The sequence below is a fragment of the Podarcis cretensis genome (assembly GCF_951804945.1).
Source record: "Podarcis cretensis genome assembly, chromosome: 4".
In the NCBI taxonomy this organism is placed as follows: domain Eukaryota; kingdom Metazoa; phylum Chordata; class Lepidosauria; order Squamata; family Lacertidae; genus Podarcis; species Podarcis cretensis.
Window position 1 is genome coordinate 15,639,901 of NC_137173.1, and position 20,975 is coordinate 15,660,875.

At 41.7% G+C, this 20,975-nt stretch overlaps 1 long non-coding RNA gene across 1 annotated transcript; it reads right to left on the minus strand.

Annotated features, from left to right (window-relative positions):
- Positions 1–5,571: 5,571 nt before the first annotated feature.
- LOC307213938 lies at positions 5,572–10,913 on the minus strand. The gene is made up of 3 exons (XR_013837779.1): positions 10,823–10,913; positions 6,926–7,050; positions 5,572–5,865 (listed from the first exon to the last, which is right to left on the minus strand). It is a non-coding gene; the product is annotated as an uncharacterized lncRNA (long non-coding RNA).
- Positions 10,914–20,975: the final 10,062 nt, after the last annotated feature.

The window sequence follows — 20,975 nt, forward strand, 5'->3', positions numbered from 1 at the left end:
TTTGGAGAGGTACCTGGAGGATCTGCAGAAAGGAACTGTGGAGGAGAGGGAACCACCTGATATAGCAAATTTGTCATTTGGACTTTCACTACCACCATCGGAGGAAGAGCAGAAGCTTGGAGCAGTTGGAGGAACAGCTACCTAAATACAAAATGTCTCTGCAACTCCTTAGTTGGAACTGTAACGGTTTGAACCTTCCTCGGAAAAGAAGACAGGTTTTTCACATTTTGAAGAAAGAACAATTAGACATAATATGTTTGCAAGAAACCCATATTGCCAGGATACATAGGAAATTACTGATAAATAAGAGACTTGGTCAAGAATTTATCTCATCAGACAAAGTAAAGAAAAGAGGTGTGGTGATCTATGCAAAGGAAAAGTGGGTTCCAAAATTGATATTTAAAGATGATCAAGGAAGATACCTGGCAATTGAAATACAAATTCAAGGAGAAAAGATATTAATTGTGGGAATTTATGCCCCAAATGAAGGGAAGGCCGAATTCTTTAGGAAGTTGCATGAGACATTAGTTGACTTTTTAGATTATAAAATCCTAATGATGGGAGACATGAATGGAGTTGTCTCAACAAACATGGACAAAGCACAGAGACAAGTGATTTCAAAAGAAGGGAGACTACCAAAGATCTTTTTCGAAATGACTGAAACAATGGACTTGATTGATATTTGGAGAATAAAGAACCCTCTAGAGAGAGAGGGAACTTTCTTCTCTGAAGCAAAAATGACATGGACAAGAATAGACCAAATTTGGATTTCTAGCAGTCTGGCGTCAAGAACAAAAAAAGTAGAAATATGCCCAAAAACGTGCTCCGACCATAATGCGGTGAAGATGGAGATGAAACTAACAACAACTGGATCCTTTAGATGGAGAATGAATGACACCCTATTTAAGGATGAAGAGATCCATAAGAAGGCCCTTAAAACATTAAAAGATTACTTTGAGATCAACAGGAAAACAGATGTGGAAAAAAGAATAATTTGGGACGCAAGCAAAGCCGTGATGCGAGGTTTCCTGATTCAACAAAATTCTATTAAGAGGAAGCAACAAAATGAGAAGAAGGAAAAAATTTTAGAAAAAATAAAAGAAGGAGAGAAGAAGTTGAGGTCTAAACCAAAATCCCATGAGATCTTGAGAGAAATAAAGTTCTATCAGATGCAGTACATGGAGCTTATGAACCAACAAATAGAATGGAAGATAAGGCAAATGAGACAAAGAACTTTTGAATCAGCGGATAAATGTGGGAAACTTCTGTCATGGCAATTGAAAAAAAGGCAGAAAATGAATACTGTAACAAGTTTAGAAATGGATGGAAAAATTATCCATAAACCCAATGAGATCAACAATTGTTTTCAAAGCTTCTTTAAGAAATTGTATGCACAAGGGTCAATTAACGAGCAAGAAATAGAAGAATTCATCAGAAAATACGGTTTACCAAAAATCTCAGAACAAAGTAAAAGGATCTTAAATGAGGAAATAACAGAACAAGAAATAGAGGGTGCCATTCAAAATATGAAATTGGGAAAATCACCAGGACCAGATGGCCTGACGGCCAAATACTACAAAATGTTGAAAGAATGGTTGACACAACCATTGAAGGAAGTTTGCAATGAAATTTTGAAGGGGAAAAAGGCACCTGAATCGTGGAAAGAGGCTTTCATCTCACTTATACCGAAAACAGAGACTGAGAAGAACCAGGTTAAAAACTACCGCCCTATATCCTTACTCAATGTGGATTACAAAATTTTTGCAGACATTTTGGCAAAAAGATTGAAAAGAGTTTTAGCAGAAGAGATTCATAAGGACCAAACAGGCTTTCTCCCAGGTAGACATATGTCAGACAATGTGAGAAACATTATAGATATTTTGGAGCTGTTGGACGTTGACATTAATAGGAAAGCAGTTTTGATTTTTGTGGATGCAGAGAAAGCCTTTGACAATATTTGTTGGACTTTTATGAAAAAGAATCTCCAAGGGATGGGGGTAGGCCAAGGTTTTGAAAACGGTATAGGTGCAATATATTCTCAACAAAAGGCCAAATTAATTGTAAATAATGTGGTAACAGAAGAAATACCTATAGAAAAAGGTACACGACAGGGTTGCCCAATATCCCCTTTGCTTTTTATATCAGTCCTGGAGGTATTGTTAAACATGATCAGAAAGGACCAGTTGGTTAAAGGAGTTCAGGTCGGAGTTAGACATTATAAATTAAGAGCATTCGCAGATGATCTAGTATTGACTTTGCAACAGCCAGACACCAGTACCAAAAGAGTATTAGAATTAATTGATATATTTGGTCGAGTAGCAGGTTTTAAATTGAATAGACAAAAAATGAAAGTGTTGCAAAAAAATTTAACAATGGAAGAAAGAGAGAGTTTTCAGAATGAAACAGGCTTGGAAATAACAAAAAGGGTAAAATACCTGGGGGTAAACTTAACATCCAAGAACGTGAACTTATTTAAGGACAATTATGAAAAATGTTGGTCAGAAGTTAAAAAGGATTTGGAAATATGGTCAAGGTTGAAACTTTCCTTGTTAGGCCGAATCGCTACCATTAAGATGAATGTATTGCCTGGAATGTTGTTTTTATTCCAGACGCTGCAGATAGTGGACAAGATGGAATGTTTCAAGAAGTGGCAGAAAGATATATCAAAATTTGTCTGGCAGGGCAAAAAGCCCAGAATTAAATTTAAGATTTTAACTGATGCAAAGGATAGAGGGGGGTTTGCCCTGCCGGACTTAAGACTTTATTATGAATCAGCAGCTTTCTGCTGGTTGAAACACTGGCTACTTCTTGAGAACACTGACATTTTGGACCTGGAAGGGTATGACAATAGTTTTGGTTGGCATGCATACTTATGATACGACAAGGTAAAGGTGTATAAAAGTTTTAAAAACCATATTGTAAGGAAAGCATTGTATAACGTTTGGATTAGATACAAAGATTTGCTGGAAAGTAAAACCCCTAGGTGGGTGTCACCAATGGAAGCTAGGGAAGTAAAAAAGCTTAATATGGATTCTAAATGGCCAAAATATCATGAGATTTTAGAATATGATGGCGAAAGGGTGAAACTTCAGAGTTATGAGAAACTAAAGCCTAAGGTTCGAGATTGGTTGCATTACCATCAGATAAATGAGACGTTTAAACAGGACAGGAAAATAGGATTTCAGAAAGAGAAGTCAAAATTAGAAACAGAACTGTTGGAATCCAATACTAAGAACTTATCAAAAATGTATAACTTGCTGCTAAAATGGAATACACAGGATGAAACGGTGAAATCAGCTATGATTAAATGGGCACAAGATATCGGTCATGATATTATGTTTGCTGACTGGGAACAGTTATGGACCACCGGTATTAAATTTACTGCATGTAATGCATTAAGAGAAAATATTATGAAAATGATCTACCGATGGTACATGACCCCAGTCAAGCTTGCAAAAATTTATCATTTGCCTAATAATAAGTGTTGGAAATGTAATGAGACTGAAGGCACTTTCTACCACCTTTGGTGGACCTGCCCAAAGGTTAAAGCTTTCTGGGAAATGATCTATAATGAAATTAAGAAGGTCCTTAAGTGGACTTTTCCTAAGAAACCAGAGGCTTTCCTCTTGGGCATGGTGGGCCAAGTGGTGTCAAGGAAGGATAGGACTTTCTTTATGTATGCCACTACAGCAGCAAGAATTCTACTGGCAAAGTATTGGAAGACGCAAGAACTACCTACTCTGGAAGAATGGCAAACAAAGGTGATTGACTTTATGGGACTCGCCGAGATGACGGGCAGAATCCGGGACCAGGGGAAAGAGACAGTGGAAGAGGACTGGAAGAACTTCAAAATATATCTTAAAAATAATTGCAAAATTGAGGAATGTTAGGATGTCAGGGGGTAAGAAGTAAAGAATTGCAGCAGTAAACAAAAAAACTTAAGAAATTTTTATGAAAGGGAACTAAGATAATGGACTCAAGGGTTGCTAAAGAATTATTAAACAAGGATGCAGGGATGGGGAGGTATGGGGAAGTCAAAGAAAGAAGGGTAAGAACCGATGAGTATGATGTGATACTGTTTTACATTGTTCTTTATTATATGTGTGGAAATTAATAAAAATTATTATAAAAAAAAAAGAAACTTCCCAATACAGATCTGCCTTCAGATGTCTCCTAAAAGTTGTGTAGTTCTTTATCTCCTTGACATCTGAAGGGAGGGCGTTCCACAGGAGGGCAGGGCTCAACAAAAGGCCCAAGGGCCAGATAGAGATCTCTGGAGAGCCACATTTGCTCCTGGGCTGAGATTCCTCACCCCATCTTAAGACATACTTTCACATGGTCTTAATTCCATACCACAGCAGCACTAAGCTATGGCAGATGTTTGAAACTGCCATCTAGGCATGTTCGTCCTTGGCCAGTGGGATAATTTCCCCAAGGGAATCAAGTTTCTACCAGTCTCTTTTTTTTGTATTCCCAAAAAAGACTTTCTCAATCAATATTACTCAGATCCCACATGCAACACATGTTTACATGTGAGCAGGAATGTATTTAGGGATGTGGCGTAGCATCTTCTTCTGCAATGAATCTCAGGACTCGCCTCTTGGATTGTGCAGTGCACCCAGCTTTCGTTAACTCAGCCTGTATGCATAATGCCTTTGTGAAGCATTTCCAATCTCTGCTCTGATTTTCTGCTATTCAGCTTTCCCCTCGTTCCACAAATAAGCATATCCTTCACTTATTACAGAATTGCTTTTCTCGTCAGAAACTCACTGTTTTATTTATTAGGTATCATTGTGTTTCGTGGGCATTGTACCGCAGGCAGTTTGAAATGTTAATCAAGTTTCTGTTCTCAAAGAGGGCTGTGGTCTTCTGTTTCCACTTTGGGAAGCGTTTTTGGTCACCTCGGTATATTTTATACATGCACGGGGTTTCATGAATAAAAAGCAGTGCAGTGCCCTTTTCTCCAAAAGACAATGCGAAATGCAATATAAGTACGGTAGTCTTCCTGTTTGCTGTGTGTTCCCATTTTGCTCTGCTCGAAGCCATGCATGTAGCTCTGAGGATTAAGCCATATTATTATAATTATGGGGGTGGGGAATTTTGTTCTTGCTCAGGGTGCCATATTACCAAAGTCCTCCCCTGCCTGTGAGCACTGGTTGTTGGACTAGATGGGCCTTTGGTCTGAACCAGCAGGGTTTTTTTATTGTTCTCATGTCCACTAGTGAAGTTCCTTGGGAACTTACCATACCAGGGGGGCAATTAACTGTAACGTATGTAAGCTAAACGACAAATCATAGATTTGATCCTGCAAGTATTTTACAAATTGCAAGGGAAGACATTGTATCTGGCTCCATCTCTGAGATGGTGCATCCCTCAGAAAGTTTTGATGTTATGTTTCAACATTCGCAGGAGGAAAACCATGTGGTTTTCGTACATGTTGAATACTGAGCTGCCCACATCAGGTAAGAGTTATAGAATATAATGCTTCAGCAGTCATAAACCTATAGCTACCTGCCATCGCTGATCATTAACATGGGGGGGAGGACACAGAGGCAGTTGCCCCAGCACAAAATTTCAACATCCAATGTTGCCTCAATACAGCCGTGTGCTTCTGTCACTGGACTCTGTTGAAAACGGCTTCTCCACACGAACCAGGAAGTGACCTTTCCGGAACACGAAATGACTCTCCTTCTCTTATCTCTGTGGCTGTGATCTCCTGGGTGATGCGGATGTCGTTAGGCAGTTGAACACACATCCACACTCCGGCCATTTTCCACCCTCGCAGCTTCCGCACAGCCCCGGGTGCCAGCAACCCACGTTACACCACTGTCGTTGATAGACCTCTCATCACAACCAGATAGCTCGCTGGAATGAAATAAGATAAGTCATCTTGATTTGGTCTGAGTACAACAAGCAAATATTTCCTGGTTTGGGAAATAAGAGCAGAACCATGCATTCATGGTCCATAAGGCAATTTCCATAACAGTCAAGCATTACTCACTATGTCACAAAATAATATGTAAGCTTTCATGTTCTTCCAGCTTGATTAACAGCATTCGAAAGCTTGTTCACTATTTTGAGACACTTTGATTGGCCATACTGGGTTTTGGGGGGGGGGGATTAATTCATTCAGGAATTTTCTGTAGAAGGGTAGGTACAGAGCTCTTCTGAAAAGTGTGTCCAGGCAGCTCACGTCCCATGCTGTTTTCTTTCCTTTATCATTGGCATGTCCTGGACCAAAACCCAGTAGCAGTAGTGATCTAAGCATGCCAGTATCCATTCTCTACCTCTGAGCATGCCTGCATTTCCTCCCTGCATTTTCGCCATTCTACTGCAACACTGACTAGCTCCACACAGCATGGCACACCTCATATTGATAATACGAATCATCCTTAAATTGGTGCTTATTGATGTGTGATTTAAATGCTGAGATGAGAGCCAGGAGAGGAACAACAAGATGGAGCAGGGTGGCAAGCTGAAATATAGTTCCGCTGTGATTTCCATTCTCTCCCCTGTCCTTCCGTTCAACTTCAGAAAATGTAAGCGATACCAGGGATACTCCATTAACCCAACTCGCATATCGGGAGATGAGCAATGGTGGCCTCTGAGACAGTTTAAGCCTGCAGATATCTTGCTTACACCAACCTTCCTCACCTCACAAACTGACTCACACCACAGAACATGTGCTTCAGGAGAAGGCAGGAGAGGATGGATAGCAAACCTGTAAAAAGACCATTTGTTTCCGTAAACTAGAGACTGGCATTAAGACTCTTGATCAGCCACTTTTCATGAACCTCAGGTGCATTTTGAAAACTGAACAGGGTGCATTAAAAGCATCTTAAGCCAGTGAAGCTAGTTTTTCCTGTCTCCCTCTTTTAAAGAAATAAATAAACAGACACAGTCTAGAGAAAAATAGCCCACTTACAAGACACTGGGGATTTCTTGGTAATGGAGAAGAATACTTAGGAAAGGAAGGCCTTATGACATGCATGTCTGAAGAATACTCCAAGAAAATGATGGAAATGCTTCTCTCTAATGAAGGTCGATATTCTGAAATAATATGTGAATAGCATTTAAGATTGCCAATACATCATGTAAACACTCAGTGCATGAACTTGATTAACAGACCAGTCCTTGTCAGACTGTCTAAGTCAGTGGTTTTCAATCTTTTTGAGTCCTCAGCTCCCCTGTGGCTCCCCTGTGGGAGCCACTTACTCTGGGATTCCATTACAGGATGCGTGCATAAGTGAGGGTGCCCGCATTCTGCCCCCACCCTGCCCTGCCCTGTCCTCGCTGGCTCCCCTGATTGTTCCTCAGAGAGAAAGAGGGAAATATAATGCAGGAAGATGTGGGCTTCAAGTTAATGTAAGGACAGCCCCCCAAGGCTCCTCTGAATGTTTCTCAAGTCTCTCCAGGGTAAGGTTACTAGATGTCCCCGTTTCCCGGAGATAGTCCCCGGATTTACAAATCTTTTTTTTTTTTTTAATTTCATATTTATTAAGATTTTTGAATACAAATGCATAAATAAAAATTACTTATATCATAACATAGTTTCGTCTCTTCTTTGGACTCCCTCACATCTCCCGCACCCACTTACATCGTTGCAGAAAATTTTTTCCAAGCAAATTACCCACTTGTTTACAATATTTATCACCGCTCATTTAGATAAAGTCTAACAATTCTCCCCCCCCCCAAAAAAAATTATATTTTCCTTATTTCTCACTTATCATCAAGATCAAATCTAATTCAATGGTAGGCAGTTATTTATGATCTAGCATCCTTCTTAGCATTCAACCAAATTACAGTATTTCTGTAAATAAGTCTTAAATTTCCCCCAGTCCTCCTCAACCCTCTCTTCTCCCAGGTCTCGGATCCTGCCAGTCATCTCGGCCAGTTGCATATAGTCCATCAGCTGCATCTGCCACTCTTCCAGTGTGGGTAGATCTTGAGTTTTCCAATTCTTAGCGATGAGTATCCTTGCTGCCGTTGTTGCATACATAAAAAATGTTCGGTCCTTCTTTAACACCTTCTGGCCGACAATACCCAGAAGGAAGGCCTCTGGTTTCTTAGTAAAGGTATACCTAAATACCTTCTTCAGCTCATTATATATCATTTCCCAGAAGGCCTTCACTTTAGGGCAGGTCCACCAGAGGTGAAAGAATGTTCCTTCATGTTCTTTACATTTCCAACATTTATTATCAGACAAATGGTATATTTTGGCAAGTTTAACTGGGGTCATGTACCATCTATATATCATTTTCATTACATTTTCCTTCAGAGCATTACATGCTGTGAAGTTCAGCCCAGTGGTCCACAACCTTTCCCAGTCCTCAAACATAATATTATGCCCAATGTCCTGAGCCCACTTTATCATAACCGATTTAACCATTTCGTCTTGTGTATTCCATTTTAGCAGCAGGTTATACATTCTTGATAATACCTTAGTCTTTGGTTCTAACAATTCTGTTTCCAACTTCGATTTCTCCACCTGGAACCCTACCTTTTTATCATTTTTAAAAACTTCTTTAATCTGAGCGTAATGTAACCAGTCTCGCACTTTATCCTTCATTTTCTCCAAACTCCGCAATTTCCAATTGTCTCCGTCTTTTTCTAATATTTCCCAATATTTTGGCCGGATTTACAAATCAGTCCCCTGACAAAATCCATCTATTTAGTAGGAAGTTGAAAAGTGTCTCCAGATTTATTGGAAAAAAATCTAGTAATCTAACTCCAGGGTGCCCCAGAGCACTGGTTGACAACCAGTGGTCAAAGTAGCTAAGAGACCATAGCTCAGAGGTAGGGTGCATTCTTTGCAAACAGAAGGCCCATGGTCCAATCCCTGGCTTTTCCAGTTAAAGAAGAATCAAGTAGCAAGAGATGTGAAATTTCTCTGCCCGAGAGAGCCTCTGCCAGGAAAAGTAGACAGTACTATGCTTGATCCCCTTCATGGATCACTGCCTTCTATCTCACAGCTCACCCCAGATACTCCCAGGGGCTCTGGCGTGGCCCTAGCCCCTTGACAGGGTTCAGACAAAAGCAAGGCGAGCCCCTGGATTCCTTTAACGGAATTCCCTAGCAGCAGCAATGGAGGGGCAGGCACAGCCAACCACGTCCCCTCCCCAAAACATTGAACCAAATGCCTAACCGCCAACCTTACAAAGTTGTGACGATTTGCTACACGGTAGGCAAAAACCAAGTGGCACCAGCCAATCAGCCAAATGGAAAAATTCCTACCAGGCCCCTGTTCCAAAACAGATGACCCCTAGGCAGGCATAGCAAGGCTGTAAGAACCACCCTAAATATAGGGAGAGGAGAGCGGGTGGTCCGCTGCATGTTGCAAGAAAGTGAAACTCTCCAGCGACGTACAGCAGCTTAAGTAGCCCCTCAGCAGCCAATAGCCAACCCAACTGACCAAATTTCTGCCCCAGCAACAGAGGGGCAACCAATGGGGTGTTGTGGCCATACAAATGGTCCCGCCCCACAACAGGGAGGCAGTTTCTGGTGATCTCACCGAAACACATGCCCTCCATGATGGAGGACCCGACTTATGGTTTTATTTAGCTATTGTGATGCGAGACAAAAAATCCAGCCCTTAACGCCATAGTGACGTTGCTCACACTGAGCTACTCCCCTTCTTTCCCCAGCAACAGCCTGTGGCCCTATGGGTAGCCTCAGGAGTCAAACGTCTTTGAGCCCTTTGCTCTTGAATTCTAAGTGAGTGGCGAGTACGTGGGGATGGCGGCTCTCCTATGTTTTCCAAGGACATCTCTGCTGGCAATTCTCCCTCTCCTTCTCCTAACACCTCATAACTTGCCAGCTCTGCCTTCTGCTGCACTTCAGTCCTGTCTCCTCTTAGAATCATAGAATCATAGAGTTGGAAGAGACCACAAGGGCCATCGAGTCCAACCCCCTGCCAAGCAGGAAACACCATCAGAGCACTCCTGACATATGGTTGTCAAGCCTCTGCTTAAAGGAGACTCCACCACACTCCTTGGCAGCAAATTCCACTGTCGAACAGCTCTCACTGTCAGGAAGTTCCTCCTAATGTTTAGGTGGAATCTTTTTTCTTGTAGTTTGGAACCATTGCTCCGTGTCCGCTTCTCTGGAGCAGCAGAAAACAACCTTTCTCCCTCCTCTATGTGACATCCTTTTATATATTTGAACATGGCTATCATATCACCCCTTAACCTCCTCTTCTCCAGGCTAAACATGCCCAGCTCCTTTAGCCGTTCCTCATAAGGCATCGGAAACATAAGGCTCTTGAAACTACTGGGGAAGGGGGGACCGATCCACCCACTCCTCCTCCTCCGAGGGAAGCAAAGGAGGAGGAGGGGGCAATTCCTGGCCTTCCCTTTCAGTCCAGTCCCTGACAGACCAGGACCTGAGAGACCAGGGTTCAAATTCCTGCTAAGACAGCAGACTCACTGGGTGACCTTGGGCCAGTCACCAACTCTTAGCCTAACCTACATTTCAGAGGATAATATGGGAGAAAATGAACCATGTCTGACCCTTTGACCTCCTTGGAGGAAAAGTGCATTATGAATGTGATGAGACAGAGACAGAGAGAAGGGGACCCTGTAGTACAAAGATATCTCCATACTTCAGTAATTCATATGGAGTTCTTTATTCCATTTCTTTTTATATTGGCTCTCTGAAGTTTGATTATAATTTTTCCTTTGCTATTATCTTACAGAGTTTTAAAAAACGTTCTTTTTTCTCCTTCTCCTACTACATTTTTATATTTTCTGGCTCCCTATTTAAATTAAATCTTTGTTCCGTCGTGTTCAAATGCATTCTTATTTGCAGAAATTGCATACCATACCTTAAATGCTAATTTATTTACTGCTTGTTCGTACCTTCATATTTGGGACCGTTTGTTATAGGTGTTATTGCTTATCCACCCTTGACTAAAAGTTCCCAGGGTGTGTTGTGACAATAAAATACGCAGCTATGAAATAGAACCATTGCAGTCATAAAGCAAGAAAAGTGTGAAAACAATTAAATGCATAGGGAAAGCCCAATGCAAACATTTAAAAACAGTTGCACATATCAAATACCGCAATATCTCAAGGACCATCTCTTTCCATAGGATCTATCTTGATCCTGAGATCATCTTCTGAGGCCCTTTTTATGAGCCTCCTCCATTACAGGTCTGGAGGGTGGTAACACGAGAACAGGGCCTTCTCTGCAGTGGCTCCCCATTTGTGGGAGGTGCCTATCGGGCACATTCATTATACACCTTTAGGTGCCAGGCAGAAATGTTCCTCTTTAACCAGGCCTTGGGTTGACTGACATCCAATGCCCTTTTAAAATGTGTTGGGGAGGGGAGATTATTGGTTTGTTCTTGTTCTTATTTTTACTGTGCATTTTGTGTTTTTATATTGTGTTTTCAGGTTGTGGAGTACCCTGAGACATGTGGGTATAGGGCGGTATAAGAATTTAATAAATAATAATAAAACAACAACAGCAACAATAATTCCACTACAAATGCAGCCTGGGGCAAAGATATCCACTATAATGATGGTGATGATGATGATGATGATGATGATGATGGTAATAATAATAATAATAATAATAATAATAATAATAATAATAATAATTTATTTATACCCCACCCATCTGGCTGGGTTTCCCCAGCCACTCTGGGTGGCTTCCATCAAAAGATTAAAAATACATTAAAACATCAGTCATTAAAAACTTCTCTAAACAGGGCTGCCTTCAGATGTCTTCTAAACGTCAGTTAGTTGTTTATTTATTTAAAGGGCTTGAAAAGGGAAGGCACTGCACTGACAATAGAGATGGCGTGTTTCTAATAATTTTGAGTTCTCATTTTGTATTTTTATGTTGTGAACCACCCTGTAATCTTCGGATGAAGGGCGGTATGCAAATTCAAATAAATAAATAAATAAGCATTTAACGGGAGGAAATTCCAAAGGGTAGGAGCCATGAGAGGAAAGGCCTGATTCTTATATTGTATGGACTCGTCTTCCTGATGAGATGGTGTCTGCAGGAGGTCCTCTCCTGCAAAGTGCAGAGATCGATTGGGAATATAAGGGCTGAGACGACCTTTTAGACATCTTGCTTCCAAGCTTCACAGGGCTTTGTACACCATACCAGCCCCTTGAACCTAGCTCAGTAGTTAATTCCATTTAGAAATGCTCTGATTCCCTTTAAGGCAACACCTTCTAATATATCTGGACACAGAGGATGAATGCATCCTGGTCAAATCTTTTAAAAAAATAAAAATCCCAAAGATTAATAATGCAAGATAGTGATAGAAGTAAGCATTTGATTTTGGAGCCCTTTGAAAGTCCAGAGAGAACCCTGCTGCTGTCATAGATTTACAGCTTCTGGGGAGATAAAATGCCAAGGTCTGCTATGAAAGCTTTGGCTCTTTAGCCTTTGGTACAGAAGAACCTGAGAGAACAGAGGCAAAGCAGGGAGAGAGCAGGACTGCAGCAGTCGATCAACCTCTGCATTTCTCTGCAGCCCCCCCCCCCGGAGACGTAATTGATAAATTATAACCAAACACCTGAGTGCCTTTTCCTTTGCAGTCCAAAATGTAATGATGGAAGGAGTGCAGCAGGGAAAGGGTTACTCGAAAATCAGTGACGAGATCCAGGCACGCTTGGAGAAAATGGATTTTCTAGATCCATTTTAGTCCAGGTTTCAGACTGGTTTCGGCATAAAAACTGCTTTGGTCGCCCTGTATGGTGACCTGTGTCAACAGGGAGACAGGGAAAATGTGACTCTGTTAATTTTCCTTGACCTCTCATTGGCTTTCAGTACCATCAAACATGGCATCCTTCTGGAGTGACTGTCTGAATTAGGGTGTGAGTGGCACTGCTTTGTGGTGGTCCAGGTCCTACCTGGATGCATGTTTCCAGAGCGAGATGCTTGGGGAGTGCTGTTCAGCCCCATGGAGCCTTCAATGTGGGGTTCTTCAGCATTTGATTTTATCCCCTATGCTATCCAACATCTACATGAAACTGCTGAGCAGGGTTCTCCAGAGGTTTAGAGTACATTGTCAGCAATCTGCTGATGACACACAGCTCTCCTTCTCCTTCTCCTTCTCCTTCTCCTTCTCCTTCTCCTTCTCCTTCTCCTTCTCCTTCTCCTTCTCCTTCTCCTTCTCCTTCTCCTTCTCCTTCTCCTTCTCCTTCTCCTTTACATCTGCAAGTGTTTCCTGCTTGGCAGGGGGTTGGACTCGATGGCCCTTGTGGTCTCTTCCAACTCTATGATTCTATGATTTTAAGTGAGGCAGTAGATGCACTGGACCGTTGTCTTGCCAACAAATTGAAACTCAATCCAGATAAGACTGAGACAGTTAGTAGGTGGGTCCCTAGACCAGATGAATGGAGATCGCCTGCCCTTGATGGGGTTACATTTCCTCTGAAGGAGCAGGTTCGTAGCTTGAGAGCCAGTGTGGTGTAGTGGTTAAGAGCAGTAGTCTCATAATCTGGTGAACCGGGTTCGCGTCTCCGCTCCTCCACATGCAGCTGCTGGGTGACCTTGGGCTAGTCACACTTCTCTGAAGTCTCTCAGCCCCACTCACCTCACAAAGTGTTTGTTGTGGGGGAGGAAGGGAAAGGCGAATGTTAGCCGCTTTGAGACTTCTTAGGGTAGTGATAAAGTGGGATATCAAATCCAAACTGTTCTTGGTGGTACTCTTGGATCCTTTGCTGTCGCTTGAGGCTCAGGTGGCCTCAGTGGCCCAGAGTGCTTTCCATCAGCTTTGGTTGGTGGCCCAGCTATGCCCCTATCTGGACAGGGATAGCTTAACTACTGTTGTCTACGCTTTGGTAACCTCTAGGTTAGATTACTGCAATGTGTTATATGTAGGGCTGTCTCTGAAGACAAGAAACTTCAGTAAGTGCAGAATTTGTTGTCCGGGTTTCTCATGTGCTGACTGAGCACATACAGTGGTACCTCGCTTTGAGTCCGCCTCGTTTAGGGTCCATTTCTTCCAATGTCCACGGCAATCCCGAAAGTACTGGAACGGGTTACTTCCGGGTTTGCCGTTCGCACATGCGCAGCAGCGCTAAATCACGCTTCGTGAATGTGCAGAGTAGCGCTTTGTTGAGCATCCCTTTCGTCAAGCGTTCGGGGCTCCGGACGCAAAAGGAGGTACGACTGCATTGAGGTTGGTGAGGCAATGCCCCATTTGCCTGTATGGACCATTACTTCAAGGCTGAAACCATCAGTAGCTGCACATACTTTGGGTCTAGGAAAGAACAGCTGTTCATTATTCTATTATTATCCCATGGATTGGCTCAGCCCTATATTGCTCTCCCCTTGTCTTTAGCTTGGAAAATTCCTAAAATTAATTTCATAACTGGTGCATGCCTGACTTTTCAACTTCCTTCCTTTATTTTCCTAACAGGTTTCAGATTCGCAAGAGCACAAGTATGCATTACACACCCGGTCAATATGGCAGGGAAAGTGTTACAGGAAATATTTGCTGTCTAGTTATACATGAAACAGAGGTGGAAATGGTGTTCCAAGCATAATGTGCTATTGTTATGCTAACAAAGTAGTGTGGTAGCGAGAGATATTAAAGGGAAATAGGAACCCCTCGCTTTATCCATCTGAGCAGGATGCTAGTAAATTGTTATTAAGTGACTTGGTATTGGAAAGAAAAACAAAGAGCCCTTTATATTATTCAAAGGGCCATTCTATTGTTAACATGTTAGCAGAAGTTTGGAATAAATAAAGGAGTCAATTGCCCGCTGCCATATCTCCATCAAACTTTGTTTTATAATGAAGACTTGTTCAGTTTAGACTGGCATTGGTGGAATTCAAGAATGTAGAAAATGCATGGATTGGATTGCTACAGAGATCAATTTAAAATATGGGAAGTTGATATCATATGATGAAATCACCAATGGCATGAGGATGGGACCTCCATTGAATTCTCCATTCCATTACTAACTAAAAAGATGATTTTTTTTCTTATTACACACACACACAGAGAGAGAGAGAGAGAGAGAGAGAGAGAGAGAGAGAGAATGAGAGAATATACTCCAAGAAATTGCATATTTTGGAAAAATTAGCATGGATGGGAAGCAAAAGAACCCCACAAACCCAGAGAGCAATCCTATACTGAAGAAGCTGGTGTAAAGCAAGCCTGTGTGATTTTTTGAAAAATATTTTTTATTAAAGATTTTCTTGGTTTACGTGCATTGTCTCTTTTTTCAGGTTTCAAACTCTGTTCTACGTATCAGTTACATTTCTTACAAGACATTAGTGTTGAGTACAGTATAAGGTCGGGGAAGAAGAGGGGGGAGAGGAGGGGTGGTGGTGAAACCGATATTCTTTTTTATAGTGTACATGTGGGGTTTGGGGTCAGTGTCAACTGGGAAGTTTCTCTTTCTATTCGTTTATTGCATTTCCTTGGTAGTGAGAGGTATTGTGGGGCAGGGTGTGGTTGGTGGTCTGTGGCTGGCTGCAGTGGGGTTCGTTTGCATTTGTGAAGAGGGGAGGGTTTGTTGGGTCAGGTAAGCCAGACTGATTCATATGCTACCAGTGGATTCTTCTTGTTGGGCTGTGTATGTGAGGAAGGGGAGCCATACTGGGGTGAAAACGCCCTCTTCTATTTGTCCCCATGTCTGTTTCAGTCTGTGTAAATTAAACTGGAGCAAGTATACTGAGAAGCTCCCAGTTACTTGTAATCCAGCCTCATACCTGACCAGTGTTAGCAAGTACTCTAGTCGAGAAATATCTTAAACGTAACAACAATAATAAAGATTTCCCTTTTGTTTGCGCTGTCAAACCTTTTATCCTAATGCAACGTGAAGGAGCAGGGAGGGAAAGCCGAGACCACACCATGCTGTTTTCTTTTTTCACGTGTCAGAAACATAGCGACTGTTTCAGAGCCTGGATGCGCAACCTGGGAAAGGATGATTTGGTGAGAATAACATGTAATGGGGCATGACGGAAACTCTTCTCCTCACCCCCCTTTAACTTCTCCCCGGATTAAGTTAGCAACGCTGCCCTTTGAAACATCCAACGTCTCTTTGAAGGTGGGCTAAACAAGGCAGGCAAAACATGGTAATGGTGCCTGCTGTCATCCCTCACTCCGTGATCAATGCAATTTCTCATTGCTGTGAGAGGAAGACTGAGCAACTGCAGAGCTCAGGTGGAATCCTGTAGCTAGACCAGTGGGGTGGTGTCAATCTGCCCTTCCTGCAGGGTAAGAGAGAGAGAGAGAGAGAGAGAGAGAGAATGGAGGCAGCAAAATCACCTCCCTTCCTGCTCTCCTCGGCTCCTTCAAATTCCCTCACATAAAGCCAGCTTCTCTCAAAGGCAGACTTTGGCCTTTGAACTGGGTATTTTGCTCTGATCTCTGCACAGAGTCAAGTATCTTCCAACAGGTATGGAATGCTCCTAGCTAAAACAAAAGCAGAAGGCCACTCGCTCCATCCAAGCCAAGTGGCTTAAGTCCCTGGTATTTCAGTGGCTTCACTCTCAAGGTTTAGGGTGGTTGAGCTCCCGTTGCTCGGTCCCTGCTCCTGCCAACCTAGCAGTTCGAAAGAACGTCAAAGTGCAAGTAGATAAATAGGTACTGCTCTGGTGGGAAGGTAAACAGCATTACCGTGCGCTGCTCTGGTTCGCCAGAAGCGGCTTAGTCATGCTGGCCACATGACCTGGAAGCTGTAGGCCGGCCCCCTCGGCCAATAAAGCGAGATGAGCACTGCAAACCCAGAGTCAGCCATGACTGGACCTAATGGTCAGGGGTCCCTTTACCTTTACCTTTATGTCTAGATAAAAAGGTACAACTCCGTTGGGAAGGTAAACGCCTTTTCCATGTGCTGCTCTGGTTTAACCAGAAGTGGTTTAGTCATGCTGGCCACATGACCCGGAAAAACTGTCTGCAGACAAACGCCAGCTCCCTCGGCCAGTAAAGCAAGATGAGCGCCGCAACCCCAGAGTCATTCACGACTGGACTTAATGGTCAGGGGTCTGCTACCTTCACCTTTTATGTCTTGTCCCCACTCCACCGTGAAAGAAATGAAATGGACTCATGGCACACAGTTTTACCATCCATGCAACATTATTTCATTTGTACTTTTTAATGTTTTGTTGTTGTTTCGTTTGGGGGTGTTTGGTGCTTCTCTTGAAATATTCATTTATTTTTTTCTCTGTGATTCATAGAATTTGGTCATCCATAGTGCCTTGTTGTTCTAATGCTGTTCTGGGCTGTATCAACAGAAGTATATTGTGCAGATCAAGGGAAGTAATAGTCCCCCTCTATTCTTCCTTGATCAGACCACATCTTGAATGATGTGTCCTGGGTGCCACAATTTAAGAAGGATGTTGATAAGCTGGAACGTGTGCAGAAGGGGGGCAACCAAAGGTCTGGAAACCAAGCCTTATGAAGAATGGTTGAAGGAGCTGGGTATTTTTAGCCTGGAAAAGAGGAGACTAAGAGGAGATATGTTAGCCATCTTCAAATATCTAAAAGGTCTGTTACATGGAATAATAATAATAATAATAATAATAATAATAATAATAATAATTTTATTATTTATTTATTTCTTTTAAATTTTTTATTAGTTTTCCAATTTTAAGACAAGTCAACAACAACATGCAAACATCAACAAATACAAACAAACATACAGATATAATTTCTTAACCTCATTTTCATAAACCTCCTTTCTCGGACTTCCCCATACCTCACCCTTTTTGCATCCTTATTTTACAGTTTTTCAGCAACCTTTTTTGCCAATTAAATTTAAACTTGTTATCTTTCTCAATTTCACCTTAAATGATCAAACAATTTCAGCTGTAATTCTGCATCTTCCTTCCCCTTGACATTTTAGCACTCCTCAATTTTGTAACAGTCCTTAAGATATACTTTATACTTCTTCCAGTCTTCCTCTACCGTCTCTTTCTCTTGGTCACGGATTCTGCCAGTCATTTCTGCCAGTCCCATAAAGTCGATCACTTTCGTCTGCCATTCTTCCAGTGAGGGTAGTTCTTGTGTCATCCAATACTTTGCTAGAAGAATCCTTGCTGCTGTAGTGGCGTACATAAAAAAAGTCTTGTCCTTCCTTGACACCAATTGGCCGACCATGCCCAAGAGAAATGCCTCTGGTTTCTTATGGAAAGTACATTTAAGTACCTTCTTAATTTCATTATAAATCATTTCCCAAAAGGCTTTATTTTTAATTTTTTTTATAAAATATTTATTAAGGGTTTTTTAGTTACAACACACAAAACAAAACATACAGAAATATCACATTTTATAACATATTTTCTTGTCCTCTTTGGACTTCCTCACATCTCCCGCTCCTGCGTTCCAAATTTATAAAAATTAAACCAGCAATTTATCACCTTGTCCCCACCTTACAATCTAATTTTCCAATGTTATATCTTAAATTTTAGATATATTCATTTTACTCTTTAAAACATTTAAACTTAGCCTAATAGTTATCTAAAAATTTGATTTTTTCATGAATTTAACTTATCTTCATAATTCACTTCGTCTGTTTCGATGGTGCCAAATTGTTTATGATCAAGCATCTTGCTTAACATTCGTACAATTTACAATATTTTTGCAGATAAATCTTAAATTTTTTCCAGTCTTCTTCCACCGTCTCCTCTCCCAGGTCTCGGATTCTGCCCGTCATCTCGGCCAGTTCCATATAGTCTATCAGTTGCATCTGCCATTCTTCCAGTGTGGGTAGATCTTGAGTTTTCCAATGCTTGGCAACGAGTATCCTTGCTGCTGTTGTTGCATACATAAAAAATGTTCGATCCTTCTTTAGCACCCCTTGGCCAACAATACCCAAAAGGAAGGCCTCTGGTTTCTTAAGGAAGGTATACTTAAATACCTTTTTCAGCTCATTATATATCATTTCCCAGAAAGCCTTCACTTTGGGGCCCAAAAGGCTTTAATCTTTGGGCAGGTCCACCAAAGGTGAAAGAAGGTACCTTCAGTCTCGTTACATTTCCAACATTTATTATTGGGAATAATTTTATTATTTATACCCCCGCCCAGATGGAGCAAGCTTGCTTTGTCCTGCTCTGGAGGGTAAGACCCAAACCAATGGCTTCAAGTTACAAGAAAGGAGATTCCGAATGAAAATCAGGACAGTAAGAGCTGTTCGATGGTGGAATGGTCTCCTTTGGGAGGTTGTGGACTCTCCTTCCTTGGAGGTTTCTAAGCAGAGGTTGGATGGCCGTCTGTCATGGATGCTTGAGCTGAGATTCCTGCATTGCAAGGGGTTGGACTAGATGACCCTTGGGGTCCCTTCCAACTCTACAATTCTAAGAGCCCAGCTATCAAAATCTCTTTCAAAATTAGCATATTAACACGAAGTCTTCTTACAATGAGTGTTCCTGGACTGCTTGGCCAGACTGTAATTTATTTATTTATTTAATGATTCTTCTAACTCACAATGTATTTTGAAAACTCTCTTTATATTATATAAATGCATTCCCCCCTCTTTCGTGTTTTTCTCCTCTCTTGATGTTCTCTTTGACTAATCTAACATGATAATTCAACAAATTCCTGAGACACACTTAGAAATAATTAGAATTATTAACCTCCTGCTTCTCAAGGTTACAGACCTTTTTAAAATTCTTTCCACCCCCTCAGACTTCATAGGCCGGGAGGATGTGCTCTTTGACTCCCCAGGAAGCAAACTACTTAGAAACTCATTATTCTGTTTCAGTGTAAACTCCCACTATCTATGTATCTATATATAGAGGAAAAACTTATTTAATTATTTGCCAAAGTTAAACAGGGCCTTTCCGAAAGCTTGAGGCAGGCTAACAATTAAAGCCTTAAACCATCAATTAAGGCACAAAACATGCAAAATGGCATGTCGATTTAAAACACATTAGCTAATCAATCAAACGTAAAAAAGCCAAAGGAAGAATTTCTAAAAGAGCCAGAAAGGGAGCCAAAAAATAAACAAACCACTCAAGGGTACAATCCTGTGCATGTCTACTTGGAACTAAGCTCCACTGAGTTCAGTGGGGCTTAGTGAGCCATTAAGTGGATATAGGTTTGCAGCCTAAATCTATGCATGTCATAACAGGAGGGCTTCAATGGTAATTTCCTGGACACAATCAATATACCAATGTCTTTGCAGACAGGTATTCAGTGGTAGATAATCTGCTTTGTGTGGCACTTCACTGCAAAGCTGCCACCTGTGTTGGAAATGCAACAGCTGAGATCATTCTGTTTGTAACTTAAGGGTCAATTCTGTTATTAGTGAGTCGGCTAACCAATAGGGTGGTGGTTGGTGGAATTGTCGCTTAGCAACCAGGCAAAGTGGAATGACGCTTGCTGAGGGAGCTCGTGCCCTGACCTGATTGGCTGCGCAGTTCTGAGAGAGCTTTCCTGCTGTATGTTCAGTTGAATGTCTCCCTGCTGTGTACAGGACCCAAAGCAAGAAAGGCAAATGCTCTCCATAACTTTTGACTCAAATTATTCATTGTTTTTGTTCAGTCATCTCGTCCAAGTGTTATCAGAATTCCTTTCCTCTCTGGGCTCCATCGGCAATCTTGAAGTGACAACCTGAGGTCCATTGCTTCACCACATGGGGGTACTGCCACAAATCCAGCAGCCCCTGCCCAGTGCTACAGCCTTGAATGAATTCTCCTCCCCACCCTCCAGTATCTCCTTTTTAATTGTAATCTTGCATAATTCTTCTAATTTTAATCTTGCCCAACATGTACAGTTTGCCCCTCAGGAAGCTAACGAGTGGTGGAAGAGAGAAGCAATGCTGATGAAGATATTCAGCCATGGGAGTTTCAGAGTTATGAAAACTTCGGGGAAGATAAATTGTTCATAACTCTTTGAGTTTCTCCTGTATCGAGCTATAAAACACAAGCTGATATAAATGTAACCTTGATCTTCCTATAAGATATAGTCGCAGGCAGAGAGATAATTACTGCCGATGCGCTCTCTTGATATATGTTATTTTCTACATTTAGTTTTCAGCTGCGCGGCTCCCTCCACA